Here is a 20,114-nt window from a genome sequence, read left to right as displayed (position 1 = left end):
CAACTTCCTCACCATCTTTCCAAGTACATGGGGTACATCTTGCACAAGGTCATATGTGGTGAGGAACTATTTTGTTACATTCTACAGAGGGAGCTGAGAGGTGAGAAAACGAGACGTGCTTCAGCTTGCGTAGGAAGTCTTTGGCAGAGCCAGGATTTGGATCCAAACTTTGCAAGTTGTCTTCGTTTTTCATTCTGTAAGACAGCCCATCCTTCCTCAAGCTTCTTCAAGGTTTTGACTGCTTATCGTATGGGCCATTTTTGTTTTAAGCTTTGAGACTTTTTACTGACCTTTACTTGTGAATCTGACTGTAATAGGAGAATTCAGGCATTTCTAACCACCCCGAGGGTTAGTGCTATATATTTGTTATGTCCTTAGCTGTCAGGCTGTGGGTTCAGAGCTGCATGGAAACCAAATTTGGAGAGAAATGTGAGCCAGACTGAGAGAATAGAAGGGCCAAAAGGTAATTGGAAAGTGTCATATGCAGTGAGAATGCAAGACGCTTGGGAAAGAAAGAGTTGCAGCCTGTGCTAGCAAACCTCAAATAGATTCATGCCTTACTGCCAACTTTTTGATCCAAGAACGAGGGGAGCAGCACATGATAGAAGTGCACTTTGGGGACAGATGTTGAGAAAACAGACAGCAAACTTTATGCAGCACTTGGAAATCATTCAACGCTTGTGAAGTAGCCGATACATATTAATAAACCTGCAGATAGATGCGTAAATCAGCACAAGTGGTTCATAGCCCAGTGCACAGGCAGAAGGAAAGAAATGGTCTGCAATATCCCAAGCACTATTCAGGGATGGGGGAAATATGTGAGAAATATCATAGGGTTTAACTAGACTTTAAAAGGTTTTGGTAAGGAAAGGTCTTCCTATAAACCCAAACTTCTTGCCTTTACATGGCTTTACTGATTTTTCTTCATTAAATATGGTTTTGTCCAGTATCCACTCTCAGTAGATAGACCAACCTCATTGAGCAGTCAGGTTTCAGCAGTTGTGTATTGATCCTCAGTGCTATAGCAGAGAGATTATGGAATTTGCCTAAGGCTCTGCAAAGATTTAACATTAGCTCTTAATTCTCAGTTTTTATTTCTCTTTGCCACACCACAGATAAAATTCCCTAGGTATTAGAGACACTCTTAGATGAGGATGTTTTCTTTCCACTGGAATTTCTAAAATAACATTCACCTTGTAACAAATGATGCCAGCTTTGGGGCTTGATGTTTCTTCTGGCCAGGAGAGCACTAAAAACTTCTTGCTGAGCTAGTTTTGAAATGCTGCCTTTCAAAAGCAAAGTAGATTCTGGAAGCACTGAACACAGCAACCAACATGGGCTTTCAAGGAGGCAGAAACAGATGGAGTTGGGAGCCCCAGGATGAGCCACAAGAGCCTGGCTGCTGCTGAGACCCTCGTTTCCCATAGGCCTCTATGACTTGTGTGTCCCCAGCCATCAGGCAGGAGTTACTTTGTGGCACGCTCCTGACCTGCAGTGTGTGCATTGCGGTGCTCCCAAGCTGCTGGGAAGGCAGTCAGGTTTCCATGGGGATTTCCTTCTTTGAAAAGTGTTAATCTTGAGGAGATGTTTCTGTTACAATAAATCAGCATGATTTTATCTGCCCAGAAGTACTTCTTTGGAAAATTCAGAATTGGCTCTATGCAGTCTAAGCCTATCTGGTCCTTCTTTTGGCTTTGCTTGCACTGTGCTTTTCATCAGTGAAACTACAAGTGTTTTTATTTAACCTTCAGTTGAATGCTGAAGAGACAGAAGGCCATTCTACTCATGGTTCACCTGTCCTTCAGGATGGAGAGAGCACCAGCAACTGTTGCTATGATTATTTCAAATGACATACCTGGGGCCCATGGAGAGATTATTCAGCTGGAGTTTGCATAGCAGGCAGGGAATTATGCCGAGGGAAATACAATCACTATAGTGCCTGCATCTAATTTATGCAGTTTCCCTTGCAGGCTTTCCCTGTGTTTCAGCTGAATGCTAATGTCTGTAAAAACCCAGAAGATTTTTATATACATAGAATTTCTGTGTGTTATAGCCAGAGAAAAATACATTGAAGTGAATGTTTGCCTAGGGAAATATATTTTTTCCTAATATAACTGATCATTTTTAATCATATCTATTCTAAGTGTAGCAGGGTGAGCTGCAGTCTGGCTTATATGAGCTGATAGATCAAAATCAAGTCATTCTCAACACAGCGTTTGATGCCAACTTTCAGCTCTGACAGTATGCAAAAGAGCAGATATGTTCAGTTTTATGCACCTCTTTACTATTTCATGCTGTGTTGTGTAGTATTTTATTTTATGTTGGATTTTGTTCTAGCAAAACTGACTTCAGTTCTCATATAAAAGCAGATTCTTCCTCATTTTGGTAAAATGTGGAATTCTTAACCAAGCTTGGAAACTGAAAAGCAATTGGAAACACTTTCTTGATTCAGCAATATGGTTTGTTGAAAGATACTTGCTCTTCAAGCTCCTGTCCTTCCAGTAATGTCACTTACAGGGCGAAGCTTCAGCTGTCACTTCCAGTCCCTTTCATCAGTCCGAACTGGTTTGCTCTGGTTAAGCTAAGCCTTGGCTGTTTTCATTCAGTAACTACAATTTAAGATTGGATTGAAGCTCTGGTTGTGCTGTGGTCCAGGGAATTTGTTCTTTTTCCTACTACAATCCAGCCAGTGTGGTATGGTGCAGTGAAGGACCCAGGTATGTCACAGGGCACAATCTGGAGGCTAACTGTGCATTTAATACTCTCACTAGACTTGACAGTCAATATTGCTCACTTTGTTGATAGATGATCTCTACATGTGTGCAGTGAAATTCTTATGACACGGGGGAGAGATTAATTTGTGGCCTTGCTAGTCTGGTCTGCGCTGTAAAATTTGCCATCTGTGAACATAAATTTTGCCCATTAAGTTTGATGGGTTGCCACTAACCATAGGTTAACCAGAAAGATAGGTGGAATGGGCTGTGTTGCCATGATTAAACTTCTTCATGGGCTACCTAGTTTAAAAAAATAAGGGAAAATGAAGCACAACTTTGAGATTCCACCACGACTAATACAGGCATCAGTGTCACAAATACTCCGGTACTGTTTGTGTTTTGATGCACAGGAGTCTCTCTGCTACCTTTTGTACTGCCAAACTTAGGTGAAGCATAGTAGTCAAGGAGAGATGGAAACTGGGGCTCAAGAAGGGGTAACACCAGCTTTTGTGCTATTTACTAAACAGAAGAAGTCTCCTCATACAGATGGGAGTTACAAAAGAGACAGGAGAAAACTATTCTTGCTTAACTGGAAGGAAGGAAAGCTCACCCAATAGCACTGGGAATGGCTTGCATTTATTTTGTGATGTGTTATTATTTAATTCCATCTTCAGACTCAGTGGGTGCATTTAAAGAAAAATGGGGGTCATTTTGTACAGCGGGAAAACGTTTAATGGAATAAATGGGCAATTGCTCCTTAGTTATAGGAAAGAAACCAGGATACTCTCTTTATAAATAAACAACATACTTTGGCCCATTTTCCATGTCTCCCCATTGACACCATCAGTGAGGATGTGCTTGTAACAAAGGCTGAGCACTGACAACAATTTGTCCAGTCACAGACAAAACATGGGTTTGTTGGCATTCCTTACATGTCGCTAAACATGAGCAACGCATCCTTCTTTTAAGGCCAATCGGAATAGAACCAGAGAGATTGGAGATATTCCAGGAAGCAGCTGAAACCAGGTAATGAATCCCAGGCTAGAGACTTGAAAGCAGCTGGGATGCAGCCTCTGTGTGGAGGAGAATGGCAGGACCATGCAGAGAAACCTCACTGTTCTTGGTGCCTAGGCAACCTCAGGGAAAAGCTGCTGCTTTGCTCTGCTGTGCTCCGCATAGTGCAGGGCAAAGATTGCTCTTTGATTTTTGGATGAACCAGTACAAGGTGTAATACATGCCAGTTGGCTTTTATTGATTATTCTCACTAGGAAAAATGATATCAAGGATATATATTAATAAACATGTATCCATATGGAGGAGGTTATGTCTCCTGCTAAGGAATAAAAATTGCACAGGCCATTAAAACTGACTTACAAGGCTTCTGCGTTAATAATGAAAGATCTGTAGAAGTCTGAGCAGTCGTCTAGAAGGCCAGAAAAAGATCATTAAGAGGATGTCTCCTGCCAATAGTTGCCAAGAGCAAACAAAGGAAAGAAAACAGAAGGTTTTAGATCTGGAAATGCATAGAAAATGAGAGCATACAGACTGTGGGGAATGCAGCCTGGCTGCGAGTGAGGAGGAGGCTCTGCGTGGCCTTCGGTGCCTGTAACCAAGCTGGTATGAATGGGGAAGCAGGGCAGGATTATTACTGGTGAGAGAAATGAATGATTAACTGAAGCATCATTTTAGAATGAAAATTCAGCAGAACTGAAAGTGTTGAGAAGGGGAAAAAATAGACTTCTGAAATTCATCAGAAGTCCTAGTTCAGATGTAGAAATAATTACAGAATTAAAGCCTTACTGGCCACTTGGGAATATTTGGGTTTTATGCAGAGGTTTTAATAAACCCAGAACGAATGTTTAAATTTGTTATTTCTCTCTTCTCTGAGTGTACATTGAACTAAATGTAAAATGAAACAGTAATATGTAATACTAATACAAAATATCAAGCACTGCAATGTCTGGAAAGGCCAGAGGTATCTGTGCAACCTTAACTCAGTCCCCATGTATATACACATTATAACATTCCTCAAAGACAAATTCACACGATTTTGTTTCCAAATCTCCTGCTTCATTCAATGCATGCATTGTCTTCCTCCCACGGTTTTCTTTTTGTCACTGAATAGGGAAGGGAGTAACATCTTCCAGGACACTCCTGTGAAGCCTGGGGGAGCTGTCACTGGAATTTTTTTAGCTTGGATAAACCATTTCTATAAAGTTTCTCAGAAAGGGTTGAACCCTTCTTTCATTTTTCCATTTGAGACAGGGATGTGGCCCCAGAAAAGTAGCTTCAGCAAATGGAAGCCTGGCATGATGGTATGGAGTTACAGATTTCACAAGGATGCCGTATGAAGTGGGTAGACCTGAATCTCTGTTGAGTGAAAAGGACATCCTCCCTGGATACCGGCAGGAAGTGCCTGGCACTGCTGCACCCATGTGCGCAAGCCAGCCTGCCCTGGAAGGGGTCATACTACAATGCCAGGTTTTCTCTCCTTTTCATATGCTTTAAGATAACCTTCTCTGCCCTAGCCACAATGGAGAGGGAGAAGAAAAGAAATCACCCCTCATACTGTCTTAAAAACAGTTAAAACCAACAAAAACATAGCTCCTTCCTAAAGCTCAAGTACTCCTAAAAGCTTAAAACCCAATGGATATCTGACAGTGAATAAGTGACCCAGTGAATCCTAAAAGACCCTGCAAGACCATAGTCAATAAAGCTTTTTAATGGAATTTTAGATAAAGGTCAACTCTCTGCTACAATAATCAGCCATCCGCGATCACTCTTCACAGGGATAAACCAGGCAGAGCAGCAGCCCCATGTGACGGCGAGAAGCTCTTGTTAGTTGTTGAATATTGGCTTTGAAGCACTTCCAGACGGGATCGCGGTGCGTGGTGATAAACGTTCTTCTTTTATTGAGACGTTTTCTGACAGCAACTTCTGTTGCCTTGCAGAAGGGGACTGGGATGTGCTGCTTTGTCCAGAAACACAGCTGCTTCTTTCTGTGGTGTTATTAAGGTGTTGTGAGGGTAAAGGAGGATGAGATAGTGAGAGGAGTTTGTGGTGCTGAGTTTGGGAGGCTATGGCAAGTGTCCCTGCTGTCTTCTCTCTCACCCTTCCTGGCTTAGGGATGCTCCCTTCTCCCATGGGAGTGGGGAAATGTTTGTAGTGGGAGTTGGAGGGGTTGACCAAAATGCAGAATTAGATACTAGAATATAGGGTTAGGGATATTAGAATACATTAGAATATAATAACCCTAATATATTAGAATATTTAGCCTGTGTATTTCACCAGTGTTTTTCACTGGGAAAATGAATAGTGTGGCTCCTAGTTATTTTTAATACTGACAGTTTGAGAATATTTCACATGTATGGTGGGGGAACACTGAGTACAGCTGCAATGAAATAACGACCCACTTTCCATTGGAAAAGGTGTTTGGTTTGCCTTGAAACCCTACTTTTTCTTCTATTTGAGTCCTGCCAGCAGCACAGCTATCTCATTCATCTGCCCATCTGCATCTACGAGCACTAAGGGATGTGGCAATGTTATGTAAATTAATTTGCTGTATCTCATATGCAGAACCATAAAGTGGAAAAAAAGAGAGTTAGTTATGTTGATTTTAAGTCAGTTGGTATGTGAGCAGGCATCTGCGTCTGCAGGACTGAACTACAAGTGCTGTGTGTAACTGGTGGCAGCGTATCTTGTTTGACAGATCAGATTGTTTTGCACATGTGTGACAAATAGGGTTTGTAATAGAAGCCCTGACAACCTCTTGTCTGCCAGCCTGTTAGCAGCCACTGCTGCACTCTGCAAACGGAGATGATGTGAAAAGCAGTTCCTGTGGATTTGGAAGGTGCCAGTATGCCATGTGACTTGACACAAGCACAGCCTTGGTGATGGTAATGGAAAAAGATTTTACATTTTTAAATGGTTCAGGTTCTACAGACTTTTTCCTTGGCTGATCCCCATCTCTGAGACCTTCAACATGACAGCTCCTGCTAATTAACTCCAGGCAGCTCCGGCACAGCCCGGTGCTTGCTGCAGGGCCGGATGCGGAGCTGCACAGCACTGCCAGCCCATGCAGCACATTGCATTGAGAGCGAGGTACAAGCTCTGATTAAACTGCTTGTGATGCAGAGTGTGCCTGGGAAGAAGCAAGTGGATTTTGGAGGGGACTACTGCTAAAAGGACCCCCGTGGTTTGTTGTATCTTTTCAGACTCCCTCTATGCCACGTGAAGGTGTGTGGGGTAGTGATTGCTCTTGGACAAGGAGCTGTGTCAAGGGCTGCTGAAATTTCAGCCTCTCCAGTTTTCACAGAGCATTGTCACTGCTCTTCCCCAGATCTCTTTCGTTTGTGGCTGTCCTGTCTGTAGCTGTTGCCTGCAGGAGGGGAGAGGTGCCTTTCCCCTTGTTGGGATTAACAGTAGTGCAGATCCAAAATGGGAAGGGAAAGCCACTGAAGATGGAATTAGGAGTTCAGTTTTGCCTGTGAGCACCTGGTTCTGAGTTCAGTTACCTCTGTTATAATATACAGAAAGCTGCCTTCAAATGACAAAACTGCTTAGATATGCAGTATCACAAAGGGCAATTTAAAGAAAATAGCTGCAAGATGAATGTTTTCATAGTTCTGCCTTTGAGTGATCATTTCAAGTTTGGGGACATGCTGTGGCTTCTTGCCTAGTGTCCTAGTGAGTGAGTCCCTGGCCAGGAGCCTGGGGGAGGTGTCTTTGTTTTGGACAATATGCTGAGTGGTCTCTGCTTTGTGCTGCCAGACAGTGATGGCATTGATCAGCTTCTTGTAGGCTCTTCATTAGCTGGCAGTGCAGTAAATCACTATCTTGTTTAAACAAGTCAGACACAACAGTGATTTGGTCGTTGATGCAGTTAGTTCTGGCGTGTAATGAATAGTATTAAAAGTATAAAAATGTGTCTACTTTGAAATTTACTTTCTTCCTGAGTTAATGTTTTGGACCGTGCGTTGCTGTCTTTTTATCCTGGTAAAATACTATCCCATGCAGTACATGAAGTATTGCTTTGAGTGAGCACATTGATCTCAATTTCTTCGTGTTCCTGCTGATGCAACAGAGTTGGTTTCATCCTTGTGTTTGCCCATCAGTTTTTGGGTGGCCTTGTAGAGGAAGGTCGGTGTGATGGTTGGCTGATAGCTTTGTGAAACAGAGGCTTTCAGAAAGAGCAAGAGACAGAATATTGGAAGAAAATTTCACTGTATTTTCTTTGGTTTGGGTGCTCCTCCTACCTCCCCCCTCCCCCCCCCCCCCATTATGTCAATAAAGGACTTGTAAGAAATGGTTTTGGACAAAGCAGAGCAGGGACCTGTGCTTCATGTGAGGTATTTAAAGCTTCATATATTGCCACGTGTGCCTTGGATGCTGTACTCGGCCAGGGTATGAAAGAAATCATATTAACAAAGTTATTGGATCCCAGATGAATCAAAAGAGCTGCAGGAGAAGAAAACAGTGACAAATGAGTCTGCCATCCTGAGGCACAGCAAATGGTGCTTACAGTTAAAGCTATTTCACTTCTTGCAGTATTTGGCTGCCAGCCCTCCAACACTGTGTGGGCAGTGGGGAGCGAGGCAGTGCGAGGAAGGTGATGCAGGGCTACAGAAAGCCCCCATGCAGTGAAGCCAGTGCTGCTTCGCATGGGGGGGACTGCAGCAGGAGCTCTTCCCGAGCTTCCCAGAACACAGGGAGCTGTTTCTGCGTGGCAAGGTTCAGCTCTCATCTCTCAGATTTTACTCTGCCATTTAAAAGCCCCATGCCCTGAGCAGTGCTGGATGTCAGTAGCCTGTATGGAAGTGCTTCATCCTGTGCTCAGGAAAACATCTCTAAAATATGTTCTCCTTAGGATCCTTGTAGAGATGCTGTGGATGTTCCCAGCAGAGGAGGAACTGGTCAGAGAAGTAGAATTTTGAGAGGTATCACAGTGAGGGGGATGCTGTTGTGAGTGCTATATTCAAGCAGCCCCATGTTTGTTGGGCAGATTTGTCACCCTTATCACTGTGAGCCATCGGGCATGGTTCCAGCAGGTCTCCCTCTGCTCCTGACGTGCTTTTAAGTTACTCACTGGGACCAAATTATATCTTCCTCTCCTCACCACATCCTTTTAAAAATGTTCCTGCCAAGGGAACTTTCTTGGTTGGTGTTTTCTCACTGTGTGGCCCAAGCTTTTGTGGGATTAATGAAGGAGTCCTCAAATGCGTTTTCACTGAATCCCCATCTCCAATTGCACTGGTCTGAGCAGGCAGCAAGTAAGAAAGGTAGAAGCAGAAGTGTGGGATAGGTGATGTCTTGTTCGTGGGCTTTCTAAGCATCTGCTAAAATTAATGAGGCTCTGGGCAAAAAATGTGCCAAGTGGCCACAGGAAGCACACGTATGAGCACTTTGATGCAGGTCCCTGATGGAAGATGGTGATAGAACACACCAAGTAATGCTGGGGGAACAGTCTGAAAAGTTTGTCCCATCCTGGGAGGTGGCAGAGGGAAAGGGAGAAGCTGTAGCAGCCTGTGAGAATCTGGACCAGGATCCAAATTCATTGTGAGTTCTGGGTTGGTTTGGACCTGGGAGTTGGCTCTGGCCCAACTCTAATTTAATTTGCCTGGCCAGAGTCTTCCCTCACACAGAAAAGAAGGGTTATTTAATTGACTTCCGTGGAGTTGCTTAGGGCTCATGCTAGTAAAACTGTCTGAATTTGATTGTGTGCAGGGCACGTATGTGTGCCAGTGCTCTGGCTTCGTGTTTCTGATAATTGCAGGGAATTTTGTTAGGGGCAGTGGTAACCCTGGGTGGGTGGATAGGACACAGATGGATAGGGAATGGTTATGTTTTGGATACTGGTTTAATGACACACAGTCACACCAGTAGTACAGTCTTAATTATGGCATTTCCTGCTGTTCTCCATAATGTGGCATAAGTACCTGTGCTCTTGAGCTAAGATGACTTTTGACTCATTTACCAAAGCTAATAACCCTTTAAAAATAATTTAAACCTTTTCTGAAGTATTTCACTGGTGCTCCTGGGACCAGTAGTCCTTTATTTGCTATGGAGCAGATACTGAATAGTGGTACTGTGGACTCCCTCAAATACCAACCTTATGTGAGATGTAGTGATTACAGCAATTAAATCCTCTTTGCCAAGGCAACCAGAGCTTTATTTCAAACTGAAGTTAGATTTTTTCCCCCCAAATGAATCTCTTCTACATGCATTATTCATTTGTCTCTGGAACAGCCTGTATGAGTTGGACGAGCTCAAATTCAGGAGTATTACTTATTAATTATTGCATTGAGGTAACGTCTAGGATGGGCTGCCTCAAGGGGTCAGAGAGTGCAGAGTTCCCCCATGCAGCCAGAAGCAGAACAAGGCCAGAGCCCTTGTCTCGAGGTAGGGTTTGAAGACTTAACAGCATTTCTAGAACAACTTGTAAAGAGTTTGTGTTTGCTTTTTGCTTGACTCTATAACCCGAGGAAGTTTGGGTATTTCAGTCCAGTGGATGCTTAGGCCAGTGCTGTTTTGACCATACTCTTAAACTTTTTTACTTAAATATTTGATAAGAAGTAGGTCGTATCAGCTCAGGCTCTCCAAGTCCAGCTACATTTGGGTGACCTGAACACTGAATTCCTTGTCACTGTGGCTTTCACTTGGAGAGGGGAAGGGCAGTGATCAGAAATGATGCTTCAGATGGAAAATTTACTTAAACAATTTTGGAAATTCTAGCTTAGGATGGTTTTTTGATTCTTTTCAAAAAAGAAAAATTTGTTAAAGAAGTGCCTATAACTCCTGCTTTGAATGTGCTATACCCTCAGTTTAAGATTGAGTTCATCGTCTGTTTCTGCTGTTACATAAATAGCAGCTTGATTGACAAGAAAACGACAATGATTCTGTTGAAATCTGTAGTGCTCTCCTACATTCATTATTCCTGAGATGACTGAAAGATTTACAATAGTTTATAATCTGGTATCATTTCATTCTTCTTCTTGGTATTATTAATCACCTTGTCATAAAACGTCAGGAGAACTTTGTTCAGCTTGCATGACTTGGGCTGAGAAAGCCATACTTCAATATTAATGTTTCTTAGGAAATTGGGTAGGTATCTTTGCATTCTGGGAGCTGTAAAATGGATGAGTGATGTTCTTTGACTGCACATTAGGTGCATACAGGGTGCTGAAATTGAAGAATGGTTAGAAGAAACCTACAGCTGTATCAGTTTGGGAAGAAAAATGACTCTGCAAAGCAGATCTGGTTCAGGTCAATATTTGGTTGTAGACATCTGAGCTCACAAGTACCGTGGGATGGTGCAGTCTTGTTGGTGACGTGAAACCCAGGCCCTAGTTATTTGGTCATTTGAAGATTCTGGGTTGAATTTCATAAGCCTGGAGGCAGTCACCCAGGATCCTGGCTGGGTTTCAGCTTCAGTAATTACAACTTGCCAGTGCAGATTCTCTCTGCCTCTTAAATCATATCCGCTATTTTTCACTTCCTTTGTTGAACTGCTGTGTCCCCCATGCTGTTGTTGATGATAATAGTTCTAATGCTTGGCCTATTCTGTAACATTATTTTATCTGTAATGTCTCGTGGTGTTTTTACAAGAAATGTCTGTCATTGCTTTGATTTTACACATTGCTATTTTTCTTGCTCACGTTCCAGTGATACACCTCAAATAGTAGATGCTTTCCAAAAGGAGGAAGGCTTTGTCCTTCTACCCGCAAACTTGTACTTTTCAATGAGGACTATGAAGCCAAAGGGATGTTTCTGCCCTTTCCTTTAGGGCTCCTACCAAGGCAAATGTATTTGGGGTGGCCAAAATTGAGTACCCAACCCCAGGGTGGTGAGTCTGGTGGGCAGGGAGGTGCCAGCCTGTGCCTGACCCCCACAATGGCGATGCCCAGTTCTTCATCCTTGGACCTCCATCCCTCACTCTGTCCCTTATGTGCCTAGGCTTTTCCCAGCCCACCAGTATCCCCTCCATCCCGAGTCTCCGCAAGGGAGATTCAGGACGAGTGCACAGGCTTGATCTGTGTGCAGGCCAGGAGAGGGCAGAGCGGACTTGTGTCTGGCTTGTGTCTGGCGCTGAAAACGCAGGCAAAAGTCAACTGCAGGTCGGGAGGGGAATAATTTTGGGCAAGGATGTAGCTTGGTGCTGGCAGAGGTGCCCCAGCTGGGATGGGAAGCTGCTTCAGCTGTGATCCTCATGAATGGACTCAACACATCATCTCAAAAATGCTTCTGTGGGGGAGGACTTAGCAAGGTGTGCGCCCTGTGGGCAAACCCTCTGCCAAGGGCTGGAGACCCGGTGGCCTGGAAGGCTCCCCGAGGTATTCTTCCTTACTGAGGAGGAGCAGGGCTCTGCTGGGGTGTCCTACACACATCCTGGGGTGCTCCTGGGCAGTAGGTACTGGGTTTGTGCTCATGTGCTACCCCAAATTGCATGTAACATGGCTCTTTCTTTTTCAGTTTTGTTTTTTTTTTTTTTTTTTTAACTTTTCCTTCCTTAAATAATTTCTGAAAGCTGTGCATTTTATGAGTGCTCCGTGCCTCTTGTGTGTGCTGGACATAGCAAGTGCACTTAACACAGCAAACTTCTTCATTGGCCTGTAGGTTAAGTGGCTGTAAGCGAGCTTGTCTCTTTACAGAGCAACTTGCAGTTTGGACTTGAAAAACAATGGAAATGTAGTTAATGTTCAGCCTGACAGAGTCTTAGCAAACATATTAAGGGCTTCATTTAATAAAATCATATTTCACTTTCATAGACAAGAAGCAGAATAGATCTGAGTCTTTTTTAATGAAGAAAGCCCTTTAGTAAGGCACTTGCAATCCTTCTTTATGTGAAGCTCAGTCTCAGGTTTTTTTTATTTTAAGAGTCAGGGAGATTTACTGCAGCATTTTCTAAATGGTGCCGTGCTTCCTTTGGAACAGAAGGGAAAGGGAAATGTATCATCATGTTAAACAGATATGAAACAAAAATGTGTTTTTTTCCCCAAAAGAAAGGTTAAACATTTGCAAGAAAAATGTTCTTCACAGAAATCTCAGTTCTGCTAAACCCACATTTACTGTCAGAAAATAATGGTGCTGGATGAGCTCTAATAATAAACCGATTTGTGTGTGCCAGGGGAGTGGACTTCTCTATTTCTTTGGTTGTAAGTCATGCTGAAAGGCTGCCACTGGGCTACAAGGGCACGGATATTTGCACACTGGGATTTGTGTCTACTTGAATTATGTGAATAACTCCATTGAAGTACAACTGGGAAAAACGTCATTGTGTGGCTTATGAAAACGTGGCTTTTTCCTCCATTCAGTGATGTTTGGGCAGCTCTATGTATTTTTCTCTCAGATTTTATTTTTTCATTCTCTTTTCTTAAGCACTCTCTGCACAGTGCCTCGATGGTATCGTGCACAGATCCTGCAACAGCAAACTCCTCTTTTCTGGGTAACAGGAATGCCGTGGCTAAGGAATAACATTAATGGGTGGGCTGTGAGAGGGCACTGATGCTGCACAACGCTCACCGTTCCTTCATTGGTCCCATTTGTTGAGATCAGCAGTGCGCCAAAGCATGCAAAGTTAAGATTTGCTTTGAGGAAAATCAAGTGCTGTTTTTCCCTGAAAGGAGCTGTTCCTGTGAACATTGCTGCCAGTTAGCTTGCTTGGGAGAATATGTGCAGAAATGCAGTACAAAAGTGGTACAAATGCAGCTAAATTGAATAGATTTACAGAGTAAAAGCCTTGATTTTTTGTTCTTTTTAGGCTTGCAAAAGTCTTCGGGGTGAGGACTGGCTATGTAGGTTCATGGCATCTGACATAATAGGTCCCTCAACACATTGGCCTTCAGGTGCCACTGTGGTCTGGTGGGTTTCATGGTGATGGTGAAAGTGCTGGTCCCACCTAGCTTGTAGACCCACAGGTTTCCAAGGCAGTGCAGGTGCCTTTTATCCTCTCCGGTCCACAGTCAGTCATGCTTGCGAAGAGTGAGAATTGGATTTGTCAACTAGTAATCCCTCAGTGATCAATAATTAGTTGTAATTATGCACTGTGTAAGTGCTGTGGAGAGAAAATTGAAGTTTGTGGTTGGAGCAGGAAATGAAGAATGGCAGGCACACCAGGCCGGTTGGCATAGGAGAAATGCAAGTGAAGAATGGCGAGTTAAACTGCCTTGTATAGCTGGGCCACGTCACAGCTATAGGAGCAGTAGTGTTCAGGCTGAGCTTGCTGACCGTAAATCATTGTAACTTGGACAATGAGGAGGTTTGCTTTTTATTTGCAGTTTCCCCAAAATGCATCCAATCCAAAATGTCATGAGCAAGGCCTTATTTGTGAGGAAGTATCCTTTGAAACTTCTGTGTTTATAAATCAAAGATCCTTCCCCTATCCCGGTTTACATTTTTGTCCAAATATATGTGCTAGGAGAAACTGAAATCACTGCTTGAGTATTCACTCATGGGACTGTGCCATCCTTTTACACTCTCTCCGAAAGGTGCAAGCCTATACATGTGGTTTGGTTTTTGATAGAGGAGGAAAGGTCTTTGGTTTGCTTCTTGTTGCTTTGTCCCCTTCTCAGAAGAGCACAACAGACCGCGTTTCCAGATGGGCAGAGGTATTATTCCATCTTTTCTCTGGAGGCTCTGAAAATCCAGTTGTGTATGTCCTAGGATTTCTGTGCAGGTTTTGCAGTTAAATCAGTCAGATTCTTCTCAGTCAAGGAGCCAGAGAAGGTATTTGTTTCTTCATCTGTATACCCATGGGTTATTTCCACTGCCTTATACGTCTGATTGTCATTCTCTAAATAGACATGCAAAATGAAACTGTTTAACTGCAGGAGGTGGGAGGGAAATAGCTGGAGTAGACCTATTACCCAGTGGTATGTGGGAAAGAGCCAGCAAAATTTATGGTTTCTGAAGAAGCAGTGTATTTTTAAGCTTCTTGTATTCCTACACTTCACAGCCAAGATTAGCAGCTTGTTGACAGCTCCATGATATATTTGCTGTCACCTGGCTGGAGTCCGAAGCAAGTGATAAATTCTAAGTTTGAATGAGCTCGCGTGACATGCAGTGACAGATATATTTTTGTTACTACAAGTATGTAGCATGTCCTGTGGTTGGGGATTTTGGTGCTATTCTTGGTGTGGCCTTGAGTGATTTGCTTGCTTTCTTTGTGCTTCTGTTTCACCATCCAGGAAAAGATGGAGAAAACGACACATTCCTTATTTGCTGTGATGGCTCATTCTTTTTCTGTGTTGTTGGAGCCGGGCTCATATCATTCTCACTGAGTTCAATAGAGACTGTCTGCTGGCAGGAGGCAGCTGGTGCTCTGCAGAAAAGAACCCAACATTTCCAGTTGCTGTATGTCATGGATGTTGGGTATATGTCACATGAACTTACATTCAAAAATTTGGGTTTGGAGTGATAATACTACATTCTGGGAAGATTCCCCTCCCAGAATACACATTCAGTATGGAAAGAGGGACAGCTGTGAATCAGTTTTGCCTTCCTGTGACTCACAGGAACTGAATTTGCAGATGTTGCCATGCATGTAAAACCATAGTGCTGTATATTGGTGAGCTCTGTTCAATTGAAGAACATTTCATCTTCCTAGTTTCTGGTGTCTAAATTTCTCTCAACAAAGTGGCATCTGTTTTCCCCAGGCCTTTTAAAAGGTCTTACATATATCAGTGTTAATAGGATGTGGCTGTGTTCAAGTTGGTGTTCTGCTGCTTGAGAAAAATCTGATTGAGGTGAACTGGCTTTGCTTGCAGTGGGAAAAGGGAGAGAAGTTCAGTGTTATACCCCAAATCAGGAGCTTCTGTATGCTGGGGAGCTGGAGCTGGCCCCAGACTGTGCTGGAGACATTGTCATCTGTGGCAGATCAGCAAGGGAAGTGGTGACACAAACAACATTCGAAAACACTGCAAAGTACAGCTGAGTACTGGGAGGTCTGTTTAGGTCTAGAACTTGTCTTCGCTTGTAACAGCAGCTTTTAAAACAGGAAGTTTGAAAAGCATGTAATTATTTTATTCCCTGGAATAGGAACATTGAATTTTCTCACTGAAGACTATTCAGAAATGTATGCACACTAACTACTCCAGTTCTTCACTTGGAGGATAAAAGCAGCAGTTTCCAAGCAGGGTAATACACGTCTGTTTGATGTGACTGCTGGGAGGAAGCAAGTGGAGAAAAGAGGAGGCTGCTGAGTCTGACAGAGAGGAGAATGGACAGAAATGCCACACTGCAGCACAAAGGCACTGGAAAGGAATTTGACTTGTGGATGCAGCATGGGGACTATGGGAGGCTGTTCCTGCCCTTCAGTCACCCATAGAAGCAGGGTTCTGCTCCTGGAAGTATCCATAGCATATGTGTGGCAAATGGATTCGTGCGGAGCTCCATTAGCTTGTGCTGTGTGCTTTCTGTGGCTGGCATGCCATGGGGGAATTTGGCAAAGTTTCACTTTGGTGGAAAACAGTGCTCTGTAAGGGGATTTTACAGTACATGCACATGCAGACTCCCTGGATAAGGCCTGATTAATGGATTTGGCCAGAAAACTGAAGGGAGCAGCCAGTTTGGGAAGTGACACTGCTGTGCATGCGGGAGCATCTGTGCCCTCCAGACTGCCAAGGAGGGAGCAGCAATCTTACAGAGTGGGTAAAATAAGAAGCTATACATGTACAGTAGATTTATGTATAAAAGAGGAATGCCCCTACCTCTACTGGATTGTGTATTTGTACTGTTCTGGAGAAAGGTTCCAACTGTATCTAGAAATGGGTATTTTTGAATTTGAGAGCAATTTAATGGTAAAACATAGCAAATGAAAAATGTCAATCTAAGATAAAATGCATACTTTAAACTTCATGTTGTATGGGTTTAGATTTCCTAGACAGTTTTCTGAGATTTTAAACCCTGGATGCCTCCAGAAAGCAAGAGATGTGGTACCAAAAGTCGATCCTGCTAGATGGCCTATGCCATTTTTACATGCCTTGGGCTACAGGAATTAATAGATAACATGGATCAATATTGTTTCTTTTAAGTATAGGTATGCAAGTCAAATATGTTTGAAACAAAGGCAGTATCTGTGTTGATACACTGAGTTTACTTTGAAACAGCTTAGTTGTTTATGTAAATTATTTGCTTCTGTGTTGCAAAAATGGTCCTCCTAAGAGGACAGAGAAGCTGAATTAGCTTGAAAACACATACCTTGGATGCTGGAGACTGAGATGATGTTTCAAGAGACAGGGAAGGTGGCTCTTTGCATATCAAGGAAGTTTTTTGCTTTCATGCAGGCAGAGCAAGGAATTAAGTCTGGGCAAAAAGCTCAAGGGTTGTGCCTATTCAGCAGTACCTTGAGAGGTGCCACGTGGAGCTGGCATCCTCTGTATGCTTTCGTGTAGCTGTGCTTTATGGGGTGATGAGAGGCAGATGTCCGGCCTGGAATCATCTCTCGTTGACGCTCTCTCCGTGGCAGTTCTCTGCTGCCTGCCTCTCGCTCAGCTACCCACATCTCTTCCTCCGACAAGGGTAGAGGCACTTCCTGAAGCACCTCCAAAACTCTGATGCACTTAGACATCAGAGTTGGAAGGTGTACCTCTCTTTCTACAAAGTCGTGGTGATCACTGACCTTAGGGGGGAGAGCATATGTACAGCAAATGGACACTTACATAACCCTGTTAGCTTATACTGTATGATTTCAACTGTTGGGTTGCCACAGGGAGTTGGAGAAGGAGAATTAGGTAATTTAAATAGAAAGATGACATCCTCTAAAAGAGCGGCATTCAGCACATATTGCTGGCTGGCCTCCTTGTTCAGAGCCGATAAGCAAATTTGGCCTGAGTCTCGTTGCAGCATTGTACAATGGCACCAGCATAGCAGAGGAATTGGCAATATCAGCAGAGGTGGACGCTGTGGATGCGATTCCTGCCATCCACTGCCTGCAGCTCTGACTGTGGGAGTCTCCCTCTCCATGACAGAAACCTAGGGCCAAATTAATTGTGATTAATTTTGATTACAGACCATTCCCTTTGAAGAGACTCTTGAGATGAATTTGTCCCATGTGTGCTTTAAAGGGAAAGTTGCTCAGAAGTGCTTTTGCTAATGCATCCTCCAGGTTCCTTTCAATATCCCTTTTTTTCAGCAACTGATTCTTTTGGTTCCTGCTACAACTGGACATTTTGCATTAATTCCCTGCAGGGCTTCTGTGCCATATTTTTAGGCTTTTGAGTGGCATTGTGGAAAACATGAAAGCATTATGATAATGATCAGGGTCAATTCTTGTGTTCTTTATGCAGATACCAGTTAGGAAGAAATAGTCATGCAAAAACCCTACTAAGAACTCATTTAAGGGAGGGTTTGAGTGGGAACCTCAAGGTTTGATCGTGGTGCATGATGGATTTTAACAACAGGTAGGTAGTGATTAGGTGGAAGAATGTAAGTGTAAATGGTTGAAGTGCTGGGACAAAAAAGGAGTTAATAGTATTGTCTGTTCAGCACCACAAGTAGCTGTTGTACATTACTACATTTAAAGAAAAGGAAAGTACAATGAATGCACTTTTAAGCCAGTTCCTCCCACTGTTCTTTTCACTGGGTTGTGAATATTCGGTGGGACTGACTGAAGGCTTTGTCTGGTCTAGCAGGAGCCTCTCTGCCCCAAATAGCAGTGCAGAAGGTATGGCACAAAACCTGCCCTTATTTATTTACTTACTTACAAAAAGGAGTATTTGCAGAAAGCTGTGCTTTGACACAGGCTTTAAGAAAAGCCACCTCTGCTTCACTCCTAGGGGTCTTCTGAAAGCTCTTGTGATGAGAAGCACTTCTCACCATGAGCTAACTGCCAGATGCATTTGAAATTGAAGATTTACGATTGAAATGGGCATCTCAGAGCTCCCAGCTGCTGGCAACCGTGTGGCAAAACAATTGCAACGTTTGCAATCGGTTTGTAGAAGCTATTTATGTAAAAATGAGGGCAGCTTTAAATGTTTATTTGAAATGGGTTGGTTATAAGTATTGAAGAGAACTGCTTTTTCCCCTCTCTGTATAATGAAAGTAGGGTGAAGGTAGCCAGGGATCTGGTTTACCCATGTCATGAATGCTGAAGATAGGTCATTTCTGGGCTTTACGGGTCTCTGCAGGGAAGGAAAGGAATTTGGCAGTGTTTAGGTTCATTTGAAAGATGTATCTTAAGACCTTTCTAAGTGAATGTGGAAATTTCAGATGAGGAATCAGGAGCAGAGGAAAACTCGGCAGACTTTTCCCATTCATAGGCAGAGCTTGAGAGCAGCAGGAAGCAGCTCAGTGCATGGCAGGCAGCAAGCCTCGAGGCTGGGGCACTGGCCAAGGGCTCACACTTGAATTTAATCCATTTTCCTTGAAATCTTTCCCGATTTTCATCTAAGATACACACTGACCAACAGCTCTGTTACCTCCTGTGCTCTCTGCTCACCCTCGAGCTCTGTGGTTGGGTAATTTGTACTTGAGACTTTTTGGTGGGTGGAAGGGGTGAAGGACAGCTTTGACCCTCATTTGTGCTGCTCCTCTGACATAGCTTGTTCGTGAGCCTCCAGCAAAGCTTTCTTTGACTCTATAACTGTATGTCTCAAGTGCAGGACTTTGGAGAAAAAGTATTGTGTAGCTGTTGGGGCAGTAGCAGCCAACTGCAATGTCACCAGTGGATGGCAACTGGGGAGAGAGGGGCTGTCCATCTCTGCATCCCAGGAAGTCCTGCACATAGGTGGAGAGGCTCTTTGGTGCAGAAAGTCCTCTTCCAGCTAGCAAATGTGATTTCAAGAGTTGTAAGTCCTTCTGACAACTGTTCCTATTAGGAACTCAATCAGTACAGCATTGTGAGTTCAGTCAAGTTTTCCCCTGACACATTATGAGTGTATTAAGTGATGAAACGTCAGTCAATCAAAGCAAATTTGCACTTATTCCAGAAAGAAATCTGAATATGTAACTACTGAGTGGTGATTAGGTGAGCAGAGATTTTCACAGTCCTTGGGCTGGATAATGGGAGTCCTGAGTAGTTGGGTTGACCTCCCAGCTAATGTAGTTGTAATCCTGCTATAGCCAGATTGTTTCTCATTTCTAACCAGGTTTGAATCCCAGTGTTTCTGACTGGTTGGTCCTGAATGATTTAACCTAATAAAGGTCCTGTCTGTCATATTTCCAAGTACTCTTTGCTGAATTCTCTTCCTGATCTGTAGGTGTGTAGGGATGAAAAGGGGGCCTCTTGGTGCCCAGCAAATCTCTTATTGTTTAAACTGCAAACTGCCTCTTGTCCAAAGTTATCTCGAAGAAAATAGGCTTTTCAGTAAACAAAAGGGAAAGTCTGCTTAGTACAGTTTTGGTTTTTGTCATTTCTAGCAGGCTCAGCCACTAATCCGCCTGATGTGGAAGTGGTGCCTTTGGAGA

The 20,114-nt window shown here is 43.4% G+C and overlaps 1 protein-coding gene across 3 annotated transcripts in view; it reads left to right on the top strand.

Moving 5' to 3' along the window:
- LOC133275897 (transmembrane protein 132B-like) overlaps nt 1-20,114 on the top strand; it is a 233,867-nt gene that overhangs the window by 64,483 nt on the left and 149,270 nt on the right. The window lies entirely within an intron of this gene.

The sequence above is a fragment of the Pezoporus flaviventris genome, unplaced genomic scaffold (genome assembly GCF_033815535.1).
Source record: "Pezoporus flaviventris isolate CSIRO_AGI_PZ_B2104156 unplaced genomic scaffold, CSIRO_AGI_Pfla_v1 ptg000041l, whole genome shotgun sequence".
Lineage (NCBI taxonomy): Eukaryota > Metazoa > Chordata > Aves > Psittaciformes > Psittacidae > Pezoporus > Pezoporus flaviventris.
Note: the sequence above shows the minus strand (reverse complement) of the source record. Positions and strands in the feature narration are given on the sequence as shown.